Genomic DNA, 20,548 nt, shown 5'->3' on the forward strand with positions numbered 1-20,548 from the left:
GAGAGACACACAACGCATAAGTAAATGTAACTTATTAGAATCGATCCCGCACTGTCACTTCTTTTACGGATCGTCTTTCATTACTTCGTAATGATTTTCGCGATAAGACGAAAACTCTCCAAACGAAAAACTCTCTTTTTCTCTCTCTTTGTAGGAAAGTGTTTGCGTAATAATCAACGTGACAGGAAATATTTTTGTTTCCCATTCGCGATCATTACAAAATGTTCAAGAATAATATCAAGAGTTTGATGAAGGGTGGACGGATGGCTGAGAGTTTTGTTGAATTGTATTTGAAAATCGATTCGATTCGAGATGCACCGATTCGTATGGCACTTTCTATAAATTATGCAAGGGACTACAAAAGGGACTCGAAAATCCATTAAATGGGAGAGAGAGAGAGAGAGAGAGAACATTTTCGAAGAATTCAATCGTCGATCGATCATCGTTGCATATAGTTTAGCTGATCTATATAAACGACGTTTAACGGTTACGCAAAGTGGTAAACGTCGTTTAGGAATATGCATATTTAATAGCTTTCGAGGTCCAAGCACAATTAGCATCGTGACGTTCTTGGAAGAAAACGAGAGATAGATAAAGAGAGAGAGAGAGAGAGAGAGAGAGAGAGAGAGAGAGAGAAAGAGAGAGCTTATTCGACAATGACACAGTATACATAGCCTCGGGTCTTTCGATGACAAGCGAAAAATCTTCACTTTTTTTTTCTCTCTGATTACATACATACAATCACGTGTGCATGAAAAGCTTGCCAGTTTAGTTTTGCTTGTCATTTCAAATGGCCTTCGAGATACGTATCTATTGCCTGATATCGAACGTGTTCGGTGTGAATAATAAAATTTATATTGAAAAAACTGCTGCATATGTGTATATATATATGTGTATCTATTAGGTTATTAATAATTATTTTTATATATTATTTTATATATATGTATATGTACACATACACACACGAATATCTCAGATGAATTTGAAATTAAAAATAATTGATTTCATCGCACTGGAGATAGAGAACTAAACGTTCGATTATCAGAAGCGATGCTAATTCAGCTACTCGCTTCCTATTGCCGTTTCGATGCGTGCATGACGTCGATAAGTGTATCGCTCTGACGAACGGCCGCGTCAGCTGCGTCTCGCTACGATTCCTTCCTGTCCGTAACACGAACGTATGTATGTATTCTGCCGATTTTGCGAGATATCGTCGACTACTTGTTAGCCGAGTAAATGTGAATGTGATTATGTATTCGCTTTCTCTATATTTGTGTGCGCGTGTGTGTTACTATAAATGTAAGAGTTATTGGACAGTTTGTTTCCCTCCTTTACGGGAAGGGATTCAATCATTGAATTCTCTAACGTTCTCTAAGGACTTACGATTATTTAATTAGTTGATTAAAGAACGTTGGATAATGGAAGATTTATCTGTTAGAATATAAGTAAGAATATAAGGATTATGAATGATTATGATTAATAATGTGTTTATAATCGTCTTATATATTTTATATATATACATGTATATATCTATATACATATATATATGTGTATATATGTATATGTATATATACAGACACTTAATACTTTTGTGTCATCAATACCATACGCAATCTTCTTTTCTTTTTTTTTCGAGTGATACTTGTTAAGCATAGCGAAGCTGTTCAATCGATATACTACCTGTATCTTTTTTGTTAAAAGTTAAAAAAGAAAACAGGTGGAATATATACGTGTATGATACTCCAGACTTATGCTCTGTTTTCTCAAGAATCTTAAGATAGTATGGTGAAAGAGAGAGGGAGAGAAAGAGAGAGAGAGAGAGAGAGAGAGAGAGACAGAGAGTTGGGTCGATCGTTGGAAACGATCGACCAAACCGCGCGGTGACCGAGGTTGTTGTTCACTGCCAAGCATGTCCCAAGGGCTGAACAGAGTAACTCCCGCTTTAGACGTGCATTTTCCTGAGCCCCTGCAGGTCTATCTTGCGATAATCACTCGGAGAGAGTCATTAACGTCACGTCACGCTGATTTTAAAGATGATTAGCTTCGTCGGAAAGTTCCTCCCGTCGCGCTTCCGAATTTCTTTTATAATAATTAAAAGGCGTGGGAGTATCAAGATTTGTTTCTATGCATGACGTTTAAATGGGTCGCAAAATCGATTACTATTCGATATAATATTCTACGTGAAAGAAGGGCTATAGAAAACCCGAAAGGATTATCTTCCCGTAAAGATTTTCTTTAAGACTTATTGATAAAGACGGATAGATCAAAGAAAACTGGAACAGTTCTTTTTCTTCCCTTTTCTTTTCTTTTCTTTTCTTTTCCTTAATTTTTTTGCTCCTTTTTTTTTCTTTTCTTTTGATCGGATAATAATGAAAAATATTAAACATCGGAATTAAACCGATCGATCTTTGGGCATGGATCGATCTAAGTACGAATTTAATTTTTTCCTCTGTTGTAATTAACGAGACAAAAGGGACTGATTGGTTTTCTACAAAGAACAAGACTACTGTATTCTAGGGGATGTTACATGAAAATATTAAAAAATTGTTCCTTTTAAAAGGAGTTAAAGATTGAAAATAATTCGAAGCTCGATTGAGAAATTAAACTTCTTTTAAATTCTAGAGATAATTAAAATCGTTTCTTCGAGGAATCTTGAAAAATAAAATCGAGTATTAATTTTCGTTTTCCTTTCTTCTTTTTTTTTTGGTTTTCCTTTACCTTTCACTTGAGATAATATATACTAATGAATCGTATAAAGTATTCAGGATCGATATTCCAGCTGATCCATTTAGATAGAAATGAAAAATTTCTGTGTTACTCTTAACGATAATAGTACGAGCACCGACAACTAGGCGTCTTAAATCTTCTTATACCAGCACCATCGTTGCCCGTAAAACCGTTAAAATTTCATTCTAGATGATGCTCCAACCCGATATTTTCCTTTTCCCTTTCCCTCTCTTTCTCTCTCTCTCTCTCTCTCTCTCTCTCTCTCTCTCTCTCTCTTTCACTCTCATTCTCTCTAGATAGGTCGCATCGAATGCGTATAAAACGATATTGACACTAGACGGTTGCAATTACGTTATTAACTACGCTAACCCATTTTAGCTTTATTGACTCGTATGATCATGCAATCGCGACGTTTAGACCTACTACATACAAACCTGTATCATTTTTGATGACACGATCAAGAAAATAATATGAAGAACTTGGCGATTCGTTAAGTATATTAAAAAACATTTTTTCCAGCATGAATATATCAAACAGAAAGATGAAAGAAATAAATAGGAATAGAAAAAAAAAGGGAATAAAAAAAAACGTCGAGAAATATTCACAAGGAAATAGGAAGAAAAAGAAGAAGAGAAAAAGAAAGAAAGAAAAATAATCAATGGGAATAGTGAATTATTATTGTGATACTAACTATAATCGCGATTATATTAGAAAAGTATTAGTAATAACGCGTTGGTTTGCTTATTATCGTATTGTTATGCAATCGGAAGTATACGTATATATACTTGCACCACGATAGGCGTTTCGCTATTCAATTGCATTTCACAATGGAATATAATCGTCCTGGTAATACGGCACGCGTCGCTTTTCGGGCCTGGACGCCGATACTGGGATGTCCCGGGTGCTCCAAATCGATCCAACGATGGCGACGTCGCCATCGTTTCAATCCGACAACGGACAAGATTTTCCTATTGTTTCGGTCTACGAAAAATTTCGATTATTTATTTTCATTTGATATAAAATTTGTTTGTCTTTTTCTCTCTCTCTCTCTCTTTTTCTTTTTTTTTTGACTCCAGTCAAAATTATTCAATATTTTTAAGGACATTGGAACGGAATGAATTTCGATGTTATTTAATTATAAATATTTACTACACGCACATATATATATATATTTCAAGTGAAAATTATTGTAATATGAAAGAAAATTGTTTAATATATATTTTTAATTGTTGATACGAAGAAGATGTTTTTAGGAAAATGTTATTTCTATTTTCTTGTTCTCTCTCTCTCTCTTTTTCTCTCTCTTCAATAACTTTTATTTTCGATTGAAGAGAAACTGTTTTGATGAAACAAAATGGTTTCTCGTATATCTATTTATTTCTTAACGTTGTACTTGCCCGATCATAGGCCAGGAAATTTCCATTAGTCATCGTTGAATCGAGCGAAGTTTTCAACGAGAAGAAGTAAAAGAAGAAAAAGAAGAAGAAGAAGAAGAGGAATAAGAAGAAGAAGAAGAAGAAGAAGAAGAAAAAGTAGAAGAAGAAGTAGAAGTAAAAAAAAGTAAAAGTAGGGAAAGTAGCAGTAGTAAAAGAAGTAGAAGAAGTTAGCCTCGGATTTCGTAGACCTGATAGAAACGAATACGCTATGGCAACTTTGACAATTTCATTCGTACTTAGCGTGATTTACGTGTTCTTGATTTTTCGTTCCCTGTATAGGGTCTTGCATGAGCGTTCAAAAGTCGCGTTTCTTGCTGGATATTATAGTTCACTCAAGGTCGACTGCTAACGATAGTCTCCTACCGATCATCGAAACGAAAAAAATAGAAAATTCTCTCTTGAAGGTTTTTAATAAAATTATTCGCGGCCATGTTTTTTTAATGGATAAACATATGATCGAATTCGTTAAAAAGAATTTCTCATTAAAATGTTAAAACAATCGAACATATTTGAAATTCTCTCGTGGATTCTTTTTTTTTCTCTCTCTCTCTCTCTCTCTTTCCTCAGCAATGATAATTCAATCGTCAAGAATCCATAAATTGGAACATTCACGATTGACTTTAGTCTCTTGATATTTTTCGATAAGCAATCACGAGTGCGAGTGGATCGAATAGCCGATAGCATGCTATTCCTGAAGTTTCTCTCTCTTTCTCTCTCTCTCTTTCTCTCGTTCTTTTTCGATACGGATGACGGTCAAGGAGAAACGAAGCTGTAGAAAAGTTTGCTCGATCTGTAATTAAGCTTGAACGAAAGAGTTATCCGAAAAATCGTGGCTAATAATCGTTAGAATGTACATTGCCGGTAATAAGAACGTTATTAAACGTATGGCAAAGTAGAAGAGTCCGTGACTGGTGAGACACGGCTCGCGTGGCTGTTAAAAGTCAGAGTAAATTCTCTTTCCCCTCTGTTACCTCGTCTCTCTCTCTCTCTCTCTTTCTCTCTTGACGTTTTTGTGTATGTATTTGTGTGTGTGAGAGAGAGAGGCAATATGCACGAGGTAAAAATTAGTTTCTATAGATAGAACGAACGCGATAGGGTGAACAATAGAAGCAACGTTCGCATTCATAAAAGGTTCGCTCTTCTTGATAGCTTGGCAAGCGCGTAAAAGATCTGGACGAGCACTCCAAGAGGTTATGCTCCTCTGTCCTTGAGACGAATAGTCGAATTTTGAATGACGGAAGTCGTCGCTTAAAACGCCCAATCCATTTTTCTTTTTCTCTTGTTTCTTTATTCTATCCTTTCTCTTTTTTCTTTTGATCCAAGAATATGAATTTTACCCTCCTTTCTAACTCGAAAAGTAGTATAGTCAATCTTGACTCAAGTAGATAGAGATAGTTCTCAATTTAATAAGTTGCACGATAGAAACAAGTGTATATGTCTTTCGGTCAAGTAAGTTCGTAATTTATGGTTAACAGAGTGAAATAAAAAAAGAGAGATAGAGAGAGAGGGGGATGTTTTCAAACTATTTCTATCATTACAGTCGTCTCGAAAGTAATTTAATTTATAAAAGATTTCAAATAAAAGAAACATTTATTTATACGTCGCGTAAGATCTATCTCCGGAGAACCATTGAATCGTACAAGAAAAAAGAAAAAGAAAAAGAAAAGGAAGAAAAACGAAACGAAGATCGCCACGACGATCATCCGTTCGTTTTTACGATATCTTAGTAACATTTTATTTTCATTAAGTATTACAGTCGGATCCATAGAACCCTTGACGATCTTCTTATCGTAGGATGAAGAATTGGTTTCTTGCGAAAAATCCGAGAGGGTGCTCTCGAGTATTCGATGGTATAGTTTGCCAGCTCTGTTGGGGTAGGTAGCGAGGACGAATCCTTGCGAGAGAGCTCCGGAGAAGTTCGATTGGAATATAGGTCAGTGGGTGAGCGAATCGATATATGAGGATCGTAGGGCACACGCCGTAGACGGTAACTGCATTATCGACGATTCTTCGAAGATGATGATCTCGACCTTCGAATAGGAGCCACTGCCGACGCCACTGCTGTTGCAACTCGTCTGACCACGCGTCTACCGTTTTTACTTCCTCGAACTTGCACATTTTCACTCTCATCCTCTTTTTCTTTTCCTTTTCTCTCTTTCTCTCTCTCTCACTTTTTCTCTCTCTCTCTCTCTCTTTCTCCATTTCCTTCTTGTGTCATTGCAATAAGTGGAAAATGGATCGGACTAGAATGTTGCAGTACGGTCAAGGATAATATCCAGGATATTATCTGTCGCTTCTATCTATTATTTAGGAAGATCCTTTTCCACATCTATTTCGAATTTACTCGAAATTATTTCCTCATTTTCGATTTCTCGATTTCTGCTCGATCGAACGAGACTCCTACAGGAAATAATTCAATCGTCGAAGTGTCCCGATAAAGTAAATACATTCGACGATATCGTTTTTCATTTAGATTAGACGTAAATCTTGCGATATGAAATTTTGATGAAGTCTTTTTCTTTTTTTTTTTTTTTATATGTTCGTGGAACAAGTTCGTACGTTTAAAATTCTAAGAGAAGATGGAATGACCTTTTTTTCCTCTTATTTCTTTCCTGTTTTTCTTTTCTTTTTTTTTTTTTAGAGCGATAAAAGCAGCTCGCAAATAGGCACTTTAAAGTAACAAATCTTTAATAATTCTTTAGATACATTAGGAGCCTTCGGGTTGGACTGACTGAAAGAACGACGTCTCGGTTCGGCGCTCATCCAGATCACAAAAGACTTATTATTCCTTGTCGTAGCGATTTTAAATAAAAACGTATATAATCGTTTTCGAGTTCTTGATATTCGTCCAAGTAGTAGCTCGTACGTTCGGGTGTATGCAAATAAGTAATAAAAGCAAATTCTTATGGTTAAGAAAAGGAATGCTATGAAATGGTTGGAAAACGAGTATACAAGAGAAATGTCTTAGCCTTGATCCAGGAAGAAAGAAAGAAAGAAAGAAAGAAAGAAAGAAGAGAAAAAAGATAGATAGATGGTTAGATAGAGATAGAAAGAGGAAGAAATAGAGAGAGAGAGAGAGAAAGAGACAGATACATAGAAAGGGAGGATACATATTCCGTTTCAAACGCCCACGCTCGAGACGGACGTTTATTTGCGAGCAAGCAAAATAAAGAGAGAGAGAGAGAGAGAGAAAGATAGAATAGGAATTGCAGGACGAAATTTGTGGATAACGTTGGAAACTATGAGACTCATTGTCGCCATCGTTGTCCATTCTTACGACGACGACCAGACTCGTTTAGCAAGGACGAGGGTTTGTTTCGATAAATAAAATAGAGAAGCATGGTGGTAAAATAGGGGGAATAATCGAGGCCGCGTCAATTTGCAGTCGCGAAAGATCATTTGTGTATATTTCAGGCGATTACTGCGATATGACTTTTCGCACGTACGAACGCACACCGAATTATATGTATATGTCCACCGATACAAACCTGAAATTTTCATTAGGATTAAATAAAAAGTTTCAACGTTAAAAATTCGCCGATATCGTTCCAATCGGGGACGATAAATAAGAATAGATTTTTTTTGGTTTCTTTTTTTTCTTTTTATTTTCCTTGTTTTTTTCTCTTTTATGTGTTTGTTTCTTTTTTTTTCTCTCTGTCTCTCTCTCTCTCTCTCTCTTCTTTTTTTTTCTTTCTCCTACACGATTACACGCGACTATTCCGCAGAGCGGAGACACAATTTTTCTCTTCCACGTTATTTAAGACGCTAAATGAAGCACGTCCCCATCGTTTGTCGTTCGTCCCCCCCGATTACGACATTATTCCATAGTTACTAGCCATGTTCATCCCCTATATCTCTCTAGCTTCCTTCGTTCTTTCTTTCTTGTTTTTTTTTGTTTCTTCTTCTCTTTTTTTCTCTCTTCTCTTTCTTTCTTTCCTTTTTTTTTTGTTTGTTTGACTCATCCGAACGGATTAAATTGTTGCAGGGAATTTAATGCAGATTGTATCCTAAATCTCTGCTCAACGAAAATTCATACCGTTTTACGAGAGATTTACCTTTTACATACGAGCAATAAAAAAAGGTTTTTACATTTTTGTGCATATTTTTTTATTTCTGTTTTATTTTTTTTCTTTCTTTCCTTTTTTAATATATTTTGTTAAACACTCCAAAGGATTTTGTTTGAAGCAAATTACGGCTTAATCGTATTATGACTTTTTAACGACTTACTCCACGCGTATCCATCAAAACTTTATTTTTAATCATTGACTTCGTTCTTTTCTTTCTCTCTCTCTCCCCTCCCCCCCCTTTTCTTTCAAAATTCGTTCGATCCCATTTTCTTTTTTATATCAACTATTAACAGGCTAATTATAATTCACGGTCAGTTTATGGGGACTTAATTAACTGGAATAACAAAGCTTCTCGAAAGACGTACGTTCTTACGATAATTTCAGTACACGATAATATAAGCAAAGAAGAACCAAGCCCTCTTGGAATAACGGAAGAGGGAAAAACAGGGTAGTTTGAGGGTTGGCATGAAAATTAATGAACGGAGTTTACTAATCGTCTCGGTATTCGCATACTGTATGTCAATCTTTCGTCGATTAATCTACGTCCGCGATTGCGGATTTATCTCTGTCTCTCTTTCTCTCTCTCTCGCTCTCTCTCACTCTCTCTTCGTCACATTATGACGAAGAAAAAAAAAGAGAACTGCGATAAGGCGAATAAAAAAAAAGAAAGAAAAAAGTTACGACAGGCCAGGGTCTTTGCCAAGATCGCTGAGGAACCGCTAACGATTCAAATGAAATTTATTAAACGATTCTGGCAATCCTCCTTCTTTATCTTTTTTTTTCCTCTCTCTTTTTTCTTCTCTTTTTTTCTTCCAGTCAGCTACCGAATTCGTTCTTTCCTTTTTCCTCACAATTTCACGCTCGACTAGAAGGAAACATTTTCTTCTAGTATTCGGTAGAAGTAAATAAATAACTGAAGAAAAATACACAGATATAACCTCGGTGCAACGTAATAGAATTATATGGGAGTAAGAACGAGCGCGTATAAAGAAGAGCGAGTTAAGTCGCAAAGGTTAAAGAAAATACAACCCTTTCTATATCTTTTTCTTTTTAACCGACGTTTAATTCATTTTTATCAGGTAATAATTTTAATTAATGCATCCATTCTAGTTGTAAACGCTAATAAATTTACATATTTGATAACGCAAGAGTTAACGTGGAGATGGAATAATAAAAGACGGTATGAAAATGTTGATGGAATGGTTGATTAATAAAATGAAGTTTGTTATAATTATTAAAAGTACTTTTTATGAATAAAAACAAAAAGAGGTAAATAAATAACAAGAGAAAAAAAGGAAAGAAGAAAATAGAAAGCCACATTTCACTCGAGCCAGAGAAATATAAAATATGTATAGTTCAGGACATCTTATATAAGAAAAATTTCAAATATTTCCGCACGAATAGTTTAGGAATGCGATCGTTTCAAGCACTCGAGAAGATCACGATCGTGAATATAAGAGAGTGATCGCGAGAACAAGAACCTCTTATTTTTCCCGAAGAAAATCGTGCTTGGCGTCTGTGCCCGATGCAATTCCTATCTCGCATATTTTACATCGTACAATTTTATTTTTGTAAATATACGTGTCATTGATCGTGCATTACAGTGATTGACTTCTCAACTTTTCTTTTCAACGTCGAATTCGATCGACTAACGCATTACGTTACGGACGAAGCAGACGCAAAGACATCTTCGTTTTTCCTTTCTTTTTCTTTTTTTGGGTTGGATCTACCTACGAAAAAATTGCGAATAAATTCTCGCACATTTATCGATTTTATTATTTCACATATCCTCAACATATTTTAACGTTGAAGTATTTACATATAATCGCATTAATTTATCGCTCAAACGCTCGTCCTTCCAATATCATCTATCCAAGTAAAGTTAATTTACTTCCGCGCGCAAACATCTTCTGCCGTGGAAAAGATTTTTAAATTCTATTATCCATGAATTATCATCGTTTGAACTTAGATAAAACGTCGATCGATCCGATGAAAGATTTTACGAAACGACCGTGGAACGTTCGAAACCAGGATGAACAAATTTTATGGAACACGTGATCGTTCGGTAAACCGTCTTACAGGTAAAAGAGCTTGAAATTCGCCCTCTAGTAAGGGTAGGATGAAATCGTGGAGGCATTTTCATCTCGGTGTCCAAGCGTAAGTAAGCTCGATCAGAGTTGGCTCTTGTGGAGCGTGCATACGAGCGCGTAAAAAGAATATCGAGTGGTGGAAGCGAGTTGTGTGGAAGCATCGCAAGAAAATAAGAAGGGGGATGGATGGAAGGAAGAAAGGAAGGAAGGAAGGAAGGAAGGAAGGAAGGAAGGAAGGAAGGAAGGAAAGCAGGCAGGAAAGTAGGCAAGAAGGGTAGTGGTGGGTGGTTGGTTGGTTGGTACGAAAGGGGTGAGTGGAAAGACGTCGCGTCATAGTCGTGTCGCATAGAAAGCTAGCGAGAACGGGAGAGAGAGAGAGAGAGAGAGAGAATGAGCGAGGGGTTGAAGGCTGGGGACTGGGAATGGAGGTGGGGGTGATCCGTGTCGAGGTGGTGGTAGGGTAACACAGGAGGGGTTCGAAAGGATGGCATGGCACGCGCCTTCGCAAACTAAGGCAGCCACGCTGCCGGCCGGTCGTTTTCTCGCGACATTCTCGTTCTCTCTCTCTCTTTCTCCTGTACGATAGAAATGAGCGATCGTGATCCGTTACTACTGATTATTCGGACGGATCTACGCGATCGTCGCGAGTCGACGACGACGATGAGGAATAAGTTTGTACGGTGATCGACCGTGCTCGATTTTTTCTTCTTTTTTCTTTCTTCTTTTTTCTGCTTTTCTTTCTTTTTTGTTAATCTTCTTCATCTCCCTCTTTCCCTTGTCCCTTCGACCTTTTGCAAGTTTCTTATTTAAAAGAGGAAAGAGAGGGAGAGAGGGAAACGAAAAGATTTGTTTTGATTTCGATTTGTCCATTTTATTTGTTTTCCTTATTCGTCGCTCGTTATCAAAGTGTGTTCGTTGGTGTCGGTGAACTCCCGGAAGTGTTTCGAGATTCTTATCTACCTTTGGCATACTCGAACATCGTCGTCGTCGTCGTTGTCGTCGTCGTTGTCGTCGTTGTCGTCGTCGCGTGAACTACTGATCGTACCGACTCTAACACGGTAATACGTGTCCCTCATCGAAGTGATCGGCCAAGTTTATCTTTCTAGTTTTTATATCTTTCTTTTTCCTTTTTTTTTTTTCGTTTTCAAGTGATCTGTGGCAGTGTCTCAGTGGTGAGAAAACACACAGTGTCTTTGCGTTCTTCCATCCGCAAGAAGATCTCAAGGATTTTCTCTTTAGATAATATAGAATGAATATTTTTCTGTGATCTCTTTTTCTTTCATCTTTTTTCTTCTGATAACGAACGAAGAGCAGAAGATAAGATCTTATCGCTCGATCGGTACCACGTTTATCTTATGTAAGATAAAGAAAGAAAGAGAGATGCAAAGAGACAAAGAGAGAGAGAGAGACAGAGAGAGAGAGAGAGAAAACAAGTGGTAGCATCGAAGAGGAAAAGATACGTCAGAGATTAATTCAAATTATTCAGAATATATTATTATATAATTTATATCCAAGTGAAACGTTAATTGTGTTAACATTCAAACTGGTTTATTGTGTTATATTTTCGAAAGAGATACTTTTAGATGGCACAGGAATTGCGTCTTCTCTCTCTCTCTCTCTCTCTCTTGTTCTCTATCTCTTTATCTTTCTCTCTCATTCTTTCTTTCGCATTTCGTTCGTCAAACGCATAATCGTTGCTAGAATAAGAACCATAAAGGGAACGGTTGCATAGCGGACGGGATATGAACGAAACAATTCGTTTCTCGAGAACAATTATACTCTCGAGTGAAGAAAGTCACAGACAAGTAGGTGAAATCTACTAGAGCTAGATTTTTATTCGTTCTAATTTCGAGATTTTAAGCGACGTTTCTACACTGCGATTAACTTATCAAGAATATCATGTCAGGTTGTACTATTGCTGACCCCGTTTATAATTATTTGAGATTGTTATCGGTACTTAATTATCGTGGTAATCGAAAAAGTTGAAACGAAGATTTTCGTGAAAGGAGCTTCAATCTCTTTTCCCTCTTTTTTCTCTTTGCTTCCTCTACTTCTTTCTCTTCTTCCTTCTCTTCTTCTTCTTCTTCTTCTTCTTCTTCTTCTTCTTCTTCTTCTTCTTCTATCTCCATCTCTCTATCTCTTTCTTTCTTCCAATGTCCCGGTTTCCTTTTCATAAAACACTTCTTTTCTCCCTCGTACAAATGCGGGTGATCGTTATGAAATGCTCTAAGTGGGAAGAAAGAGAAAAGAAAAAAAAAGAAAAGAAAAAAGAAAATAGAAAAAAGAAAAAGAAATATCGCGTCTATTATTTTCTTCGTAATAACGATCAAGCAAATCGTCAAGATTCGTCAGATAATTTAATGAGAAATCGTAACTTAGGCGAATTGTTACGGCTTAGTAAATCATAGATATCGTCGAGAAACCTATTAGTAGAGATTAGTACGAGGGAGACAGAAAAAGAGAGAGAAAGAGAGACATTAGTGCAAGTGCAGCAGGGATAACGAAGCGAGAAATTGTCAGGACTATCTATCGATCGTTCTAACGAAAAAGGAATGAAAAAGAAATTTGCTTTCGATGGACGTTGAAAAATTGTATTCTTTCGTTTCTTTTCTTTTCTTTTCTTTTCTTTTCCTATTTTTTCCCTTCTCCTTCTTTTTCTTTTTCTTTCTCCTTTTCCTTCTTTCTTCTATTTTTTTTCTTTTTTTGTTAGGTAGAAAGTAGGAGACGTAGGTACTCAAGTTATTTGTTCGTTAGCGACGTAAGTTTCGCTATATCGATCGCTCAGAAGTTGTTCTGAGTAATACGAGGCGCGTGTCGCTTTTAAAACGTAATTCATGCGCTTCTTCTTTGGCTATGTACAACCTAGTGGACAACGTAGTCCACCATGTTCAAGATGACGTATACAAAAATTCAATTACCCGTTCCTCTCTATTTCCCATCTTAAGAAATTTATTTACCTTCGACTTTAAAACCGTGTCTATCGATAATGTCGACCCATCCTAAGAATTTTCTTTCGAGTTAAAAGGAAACGAAGGGAAGAAAGTTCGAGCCGGAGTGCATCGCCGAGTAGATAGATACTCATTATATTTTTCGATGACGTTCTTTTAAAAAGTCCACGAAATACCTATAACGACGAACAATGGGATTTGATTCGTATCACATTTTTTTTTCTTTTCTTCATTCGGTATTTTTATACAAAATTGCGTCTTTTATTATTTCTTTTCTTCTTCCGATCGCGAACGTACAATTTTTTATTTTATATATATATACGTATACTTTCTTTCTCTTCGATATTAAATGTCTGTTTTTATCGGTACACCTTCGAACACGAGGAAATCATCTTATTAGACATTTAATATTTTCTCCAAACTTTACTTTCTCTAAATATAATTTATCCAATTTTCCAAATAACTTTAATATACTTTTATACATGCATACATAAAATGATAAGTTTTCTCGTCTCTTTTCTTTTCCTTTTTTTTTTTTTTTCATTCGATTCATTAAGATATTAATTATTGGAAAATTGAAATTGAGATGGAGGAAGGAAGAAGTCAATTAGAAAAACATACTTTGTCAAATTAATAAAAAACACACTTACCCTCGGAGTACAGATACGAAAGAGACGTGGCGTTTGAAATTATTCAAAAAAAAAGAAATAAAAAAAGAAAAAATAACAGAACAAGAAAATACAGGAAAGAAAGAGCGAGTTAACAAGATATTGTACAACCGTTAGGATGTCTTTCGTAAAAGGAAAAAAAAAAGAAAGAAAAAGGAAAATGAACGAATAGAACGATTCGATATGTCCCTTTCTCCATTCCACTTCTTCTTCTTCTTCTTTTTTTCTCTTTCTCTTTTTTTCTTCATTTCACGGTTTCCGATAAACGTCCTTTTCCGTTTCCATTGTCTGTCCGCGTTGCTTTAGTTCGATCTTCCTTTCCGGTCAAAGAGCCCATTATCACTCTGTTCCTCTTCTTTCATCGTCTCTTTCGTCGCGAGGGTTTGCTCGAGGGATGGCAATCGTTAACTGACGTGTGAAGCGACCTGTACGAGAACGAGTACGAGAATGCCAAGCATTTTGCTATTTTCGATAAAGGAGAAGAAGAAGAAGAAAAAGAGTGTATACTTGTGAATGTGAGACAGAGACAGAAACAGAGTTAGAGAGAGAGGGGGGGAGAGAAAAGTAGGGGTTGCTGCATTTAAAGACCCTTCCAATTTTTACTATATATATATATATATATATATATATATATATATATATATGCTCGTAGAAATCGTTGCCAGTATTGCAACAGGCCCAGACCCACTCTACTTAAAAAGAAGTTAACCGGTTGGCACATATCGTATCTACTTCGATGGCGATCCTGAAAGGCACACTTTAAAGATCCTTTCAAAGCGACGCTTACGATTAAGGATAAAACGAGGAATTTTTATTTTTATTTCCTCTCTTTTAGAAAAGAGAAATGACGTTATCGAGTGAACGAAATCGAAAGGATAATATATGTATATGTATATATATGCGTACATAATATTTTTCTTTTGAAATATAAAGTAATATATGTATCTATGATAAATGATGGTGTCAACGACGTTACGATAGGTTCGCGTGCTTTTTCTTGATTTACCTGTCGTTATTTTATTTCCGATGTGAATACAAAGATATGTCAGGGTTCGATTTATATTTGATAGTCTTTCTTTTCCTTTTTTATTTCTTTTTGTTTTATTTTATTTTATTTTTTTTAACGGCGAGGAATATATACTATGAGTTATTGATGTACGTCATTGTTGATTCTAGTATATATGTATGTCTAGTATATATTATACATTCAATGTTTGATATATATGTCGAAGTAAATTTAAGTTTTATTTTGTAAAATTAAATGTTATATACACGTATTCTTTTTTTTATGCGCGAATGATATATCTTCATGGTACAGATTGTTTACTCTATGAAAATAATCGAATATAAAAAGTATATTTGCAAATAATTAATACAGTGCTTGTTCCTATAGAAGAAACTTTAATTTCAGAGAAAAACTTGTAGTTCTTACGTTATTTATTTATCTTGAATTTGTAATATATATATATATATATATATATATATATATATATATTAGAGAAACCAAGTACAAGTTCGTAATAAAAAATGTTAATAAATGATTCGTAAATTCGCACGACAGAGAACAAGACCAAAAAGAAAAACAGAAAAGGAAATTAAAGACAAATTAGTTGGAAAACGAATCGATGTCATTTCATTTGAAGCAAGTAGTAGTAAAACTGCGTTTAATTATGTAGGAAACTCGGCGTACGGATAGAATCATCTTTACGTCCCTGTGAGCATTGGTTTCGGTGAACGGAGTTAGCGAAACGAATAGAAGAGAAACGTATGGTGAACCTCGAGGTTAACGCGAAATGGAAGTTAATTACGTCTTACGATTGAGCGCTTCGAAGCCATTTTCGTAGTTGCGTTAATTAAAACTCGACGATGAGATCGATGACGCGTGTGTATATTTTCTACGTATATGTTAGGATCCCATAAAGAGACAGACAGATAGACAGACAGGCAGATAGACGGGTAGACAGATGTACAGAGTATAAATATATATGTATATATATATATACACACATATATATATATATAGAGAGAGAGAGAGAGATGGAGAGAGAAAAAGGATGGAGGAGAAATTAGGGAAGGAACAATAGAAATCATATGCTCGACAAAATCCGTTGGAAGTAAGGCTCGCGCTTAATTTGTCGAATTCACAGGAAAATTCGTATGCTATACCGTATTAGTATTAGTATTAATAGTAATACTAGTAGTAGTAGTAGTAGTAGTAGTAGTGATAATACGTATGCCGATAAAAGTAGGATCATTCGATCGTATCGAAGGATATTTATTTTTAAAACGTGTTTATATAAAAATCATGGGTCCTGGTCAACCTAATTTCGAGCTTTTCTTAGATCGTTTTTATAAAAAACTGAGTAAGAAAAAAAGTATATACACATATACATACACATACAAATGCACACATACACATATATATACAGAGAGAGAGAGAGAGAGAGAGAGAGAAAGAGCATTGAGAGGACTTTGGCTAGAAATTGGAGAATTTCACGAGGCGTAAATTAATTGCATATTGCGATAGAACGAGCAGACAGGCAGGGCAACGCGACGGTGCATTAATTCGTCCTCGACAATTTGCTCGACAAAGCGTACTCGCATTATCGCTCGATTCGTAGAGTGTAGGTAGGTTACGTTCAATGGTTAACTTTCTAGATCAGTAAAATAGTATACAACATATTCTTTACTCCTACTTTGATACCTTTTAATCTATTTTTCTTTTTTCTTTTAACTCAAGGATACGATTACGTTCTTCCAGAAGTTGAAACATAGGTTGAATCAATTTTATTCCGGTAATTTTTTATTCATTTTTAATTTATTTAACCAAACAAGATTATTGATCGGCGAACACGTGGATTTACGTGAGTCATTATTTCATGACGAGACTGTTTTTTTCTTCCTTTATTTTTTTTTTCTTTTCTTTCTTCGTTTTTCCTTTTTTCTTTTTTTTTTTTTTTAGGAGGAAAAATATTTTTTTTCTGAATAATAAAATATGAAACACAGCCGATCGATTTATTCTCCTTATTAAAACAAATAAAACTATATATCTATGTATACGTACGTGTACACTAGCTCGATTATAAATATCATACGTTTTATACCATAAGTACATATAATACAATATCATCGTTATATACCCAGGTACATACCGCAAAAAACTTCGGTGTAGTACGTAGTAACACGTGTTACTAAACGTGTAAAATTAATCGATATATTATTAGGTAGAGAGTGAATTTAAAGGATCGATCGGTCGGTCATTCGATCGATGATTAGTCGGACGTTTTATGGGTTTAAAGATTGAAATCTTTGAAATTTAATCCGAATCGTTATTCTCAAGTTTATGCGTAATTTAGTGGCGCCATAAGTTTCGTGTATTATAAAGAGACGAAGTAGTAGCGCGTGAACGTGTACGTATTACATACGTAGAACGTGGACGAAAACGTGTCACGGCCAATCGAACGCACGCACGAGGACATAGTTATTCTGACTTATAGCTTTAGTAGTATCATTGCCAACTGATATCGAACGTGTCCCTTTAAAGATCATCCTTCTCTCTCTCTCTCTCTCTTTCTCTCTCATACCATACACACATATATAAATACACACATATATACAGTTTCCATCAAAAAGCTTTTGCTACAATGATTTTCGAGCTTTCGTCCTAAAGGCTTTTTATAAATATCGTATGTTTTATATTCCGTTGAAAAATACAGCAAGAGACTCGACAATTTTACGATGTACATATGTGTGTCCGTTTTATCATATCGATTCAATATCACACTCGTTTCAACGGGCTTTCTCTTAGTACAATAAAATAACATACATAGTTCCTTATCACGAGCATATTTCTTGTATACAATTCGACGATGAAATTATCGAATTTTGGTAAAGCAGAAATTAGTTATTTCCAATGACTTCAAGTTTCAATCAGAATTCTAATGGCAGAATTTTCTTAAAAATTATTTTATTATAAATAGTTTCTCGAGGATTATTAAAATTCGTTGTTTCATCGTAAACATCTCAAGAGTATTACTATTTTTTACAAATATGTTAAAAAAAGAAAAAAGTAGGTAAAACTCGTGATGATCTCAGTACGATGAAACGACATTCTCTCCTTTTTTCTTCTTCTTTTTTTTTTAAATTTCCTAACGATTTACAACGTGAGGAAAAAAATGAAACAAGAGCACCGATTAGCATTCGATCGTCTCTCCTTTGCTCGACGATCCATTAAATCGGTATAAACGTAATTTTTACATTAGAATAGAAGCGCGTGGAAAAGGGTAGTGGTAGAGATACTTAGGGGTTGTTTTGGGTATATCGTTTATCGTTAATGAGACACTCGGCCTCGGCTTCTTAAACATGGCGTGATATATCCGAGTGCGAAGCCGCGACGACGTGTACTCGACGAGGAGAGACGACGGCCTTTCGAGTGCACTAAACTTCGCCTAGCTAACGTTCATACGCGTGGTCTATCTTTGAAAACTGCTGTTAATTATTGTAAGTAAGTAAGTACTTAAGAGAGTCTCTCTTTCTTTCTCTCTTTATGAACGCTATATTAAATTACGAAAGATATATTCCATCCCTTGTTCATGTCGCCATAATTTATTTGATACTCTTTATCGAAACAATTACTTTTCCTAGATATATAGTTATTATTTATTTTTTACTATTCGTAAGGAAATAATCGTCGTTTAATTTTTTATTTAATGCTCCTTGGGGAATGCTTCACGATCCATTTAATTTTTTCTTCTCTTTCGTATCGATTTTAAAAATTGGGAAAAGAAATATTTCGTAAGAATTTTTATTAAAGTCTGTTAGGAATTAAAATAATATTTGCACTATCAACTATAGCAGATACTTCAAGTGCAATTCGTAAGATATAAATTATGCATTCAAAAATATGTATGCCTTACTTACCATCTGATTGTGACATACTTTCATTCAATCTAAATTTATCACCAAATTTCTGGTACACTTCTGTTCCAACCAAGTACTGCATAATACCACATAAAACATTTCCATAACGATTGAATAAATTACATTGAAAGTTAGAATTTCATAGGAGGATAATATATATATATACACATATATATTCTATATATATATATATATATATATCCTAAAAAAATTGTTGGCATTGATAAACTAATAAAAATGACATTAGAACGATATACTTTATTTTCCCATTGCATTCGTATTTTTTACTATTTGGCTCCGTATCCGATGAAAGTTTACTATCGAGGAAAGAGAGAAGTCAAAGTTTGTAAAAATAAATGTCTGCGTGAGAGGGAAAATATATATATATATTTGTGTGTGTGTATGGGTCTATGTGAAAATGAAAAGAGAAAGAGATAGAGGACGACGATCGAAGACCACGAGGCGTATCGACCGAGTGCTTCGCGTCGTTTTTCCGCATCTTGCTGCGGTATCTCACGCCCCTTCCCCTTCCTACCGCTCCTACTGTTTTTTCTTTTCTTTTTTTCTATCACAATAGCTCGACAACATGATTTCCACTTCGATCGACGAAGTTTTAATCGCGAAAAAGTGACAGTATTTACCAATCGAAATATCGCGGATTATTTATCAATTTTTGTTCTCTTCTCTCTCTCTCTCTCTCTCTGGGAAGTTTTTAGTATTTCTTTTTTCTTTTTTTCTCTTTCTCTATCTCTTTCTCTCTTTTTTCTAATCTTTCTCTCGTGTGTAATACAGGAACAACGGTTCTTCGCGCGTGCCCAGAATTTTACTCCCGTTTGGCGCGCCAACCTCGTCGCGATATGCGGCTACGTCGAGCTATGCAGCTTTTTTCTCTCTCTCTCTCTCTCTCTCTTTCTCTCTCTTTCTCTCTCTTTCTATCTCGTATCGATTTTCTTCGCTGGCGACTGTTCGCGATCGACGACACGCTTTGGACTTTTATCTTTTTCTTTTTTTTTTTCATTTTTTTTTTAACTCTCTTTCTCCTTCTCTCTTCTCTCTCTCTCTCTCTCTCTCTCCCTTCCCTTATTTATCCTTTTTCATCGTTTTAAAATCCTTCGAGATAAACTAGACATAAATCGATTCGATCGTTAAAAGTGATAGTGGTTTTTCGATACTTTTTATAAACACCATTTTCTTTTACGTTCGTACGTTCAAAATAATATTTCAACTCTTACGCTCTTTGTGAATTAATAATGATATTATTATGGTAATGCTTTTGTAACGAATGTATAAGCCAACTTATAAAATCCATCATCGTTTAGAAGGTATTTAATTAATATTTCATTGATAATTTCTTTTTACTTGAATTTTTTTTTTTTAACCTCGAGAAGGAGATAGATAATATTTCTTTTTTATTCGGTCAGCGCTCCTTTTTTCTTCTCGGCTGTAGTTGTACGCTTTCGATGGTAGAAGTAAAAAATATATTGTTTTATTTTTTTTCTCCCTTTTTTTTTAGTTTCTTCCCTTTTTCTCACACGTTAGACGCAAGACTGTGTTATTACTAAAAATAGTATCTCTCGGTGATAGCACACGTGGAATCGTTACACATGCCGTTAGAAAAGGAGGAAGCGAGAAAAAAAGTAGGGAAAAAGTTATAAAAATAATAGCACGAAGTCGCGAGAAAAAGAATAAGTA

General features: G+C 35.2%; 1 protein-coding gene across 12 annotated transcripts in view; it reads left to right on the top strand.

Annotated features, from left to right (window-relative positions):
• The window catches only part of LOC127069704 (potassium voltage-gated channel protein Shaker), a 136,102-nt gene that overhangs the window by 67,663 nt on the left and 47,891 nt on the right, over window positions 1–20,548 (top strand). Inside the window, exon 1 of one of the 12 annotated variants that reach the window (XM_051007052.1) lies at window positions 10,822–11,492. The exons of the other annotated variants lie outside the window; for them this stretch is intronic. The gene's annotated coding sequence lies outside the window, so the exon portion shown is untranslated. Of the gene's footprint in view, window positions 1–10,821; window positions 11,493–20,548 lie in introns of those variants that run through there. 12 annotated transcript variants of the gene reach the window in all.

This window comes from Vespula vulgaris, chromosome 16, assembly GCF_905475345.1.
Source record: "Vespula vulgaris chromosome 16, iyVesVulg1.1, whole genome shotgun sequence".
Lineage (NCBI taxonomy): Eukaryota > Metazoa > Arthropoda > Insecta > Hymenoptera > Vespidae > Vespula > Vespula vulgaris.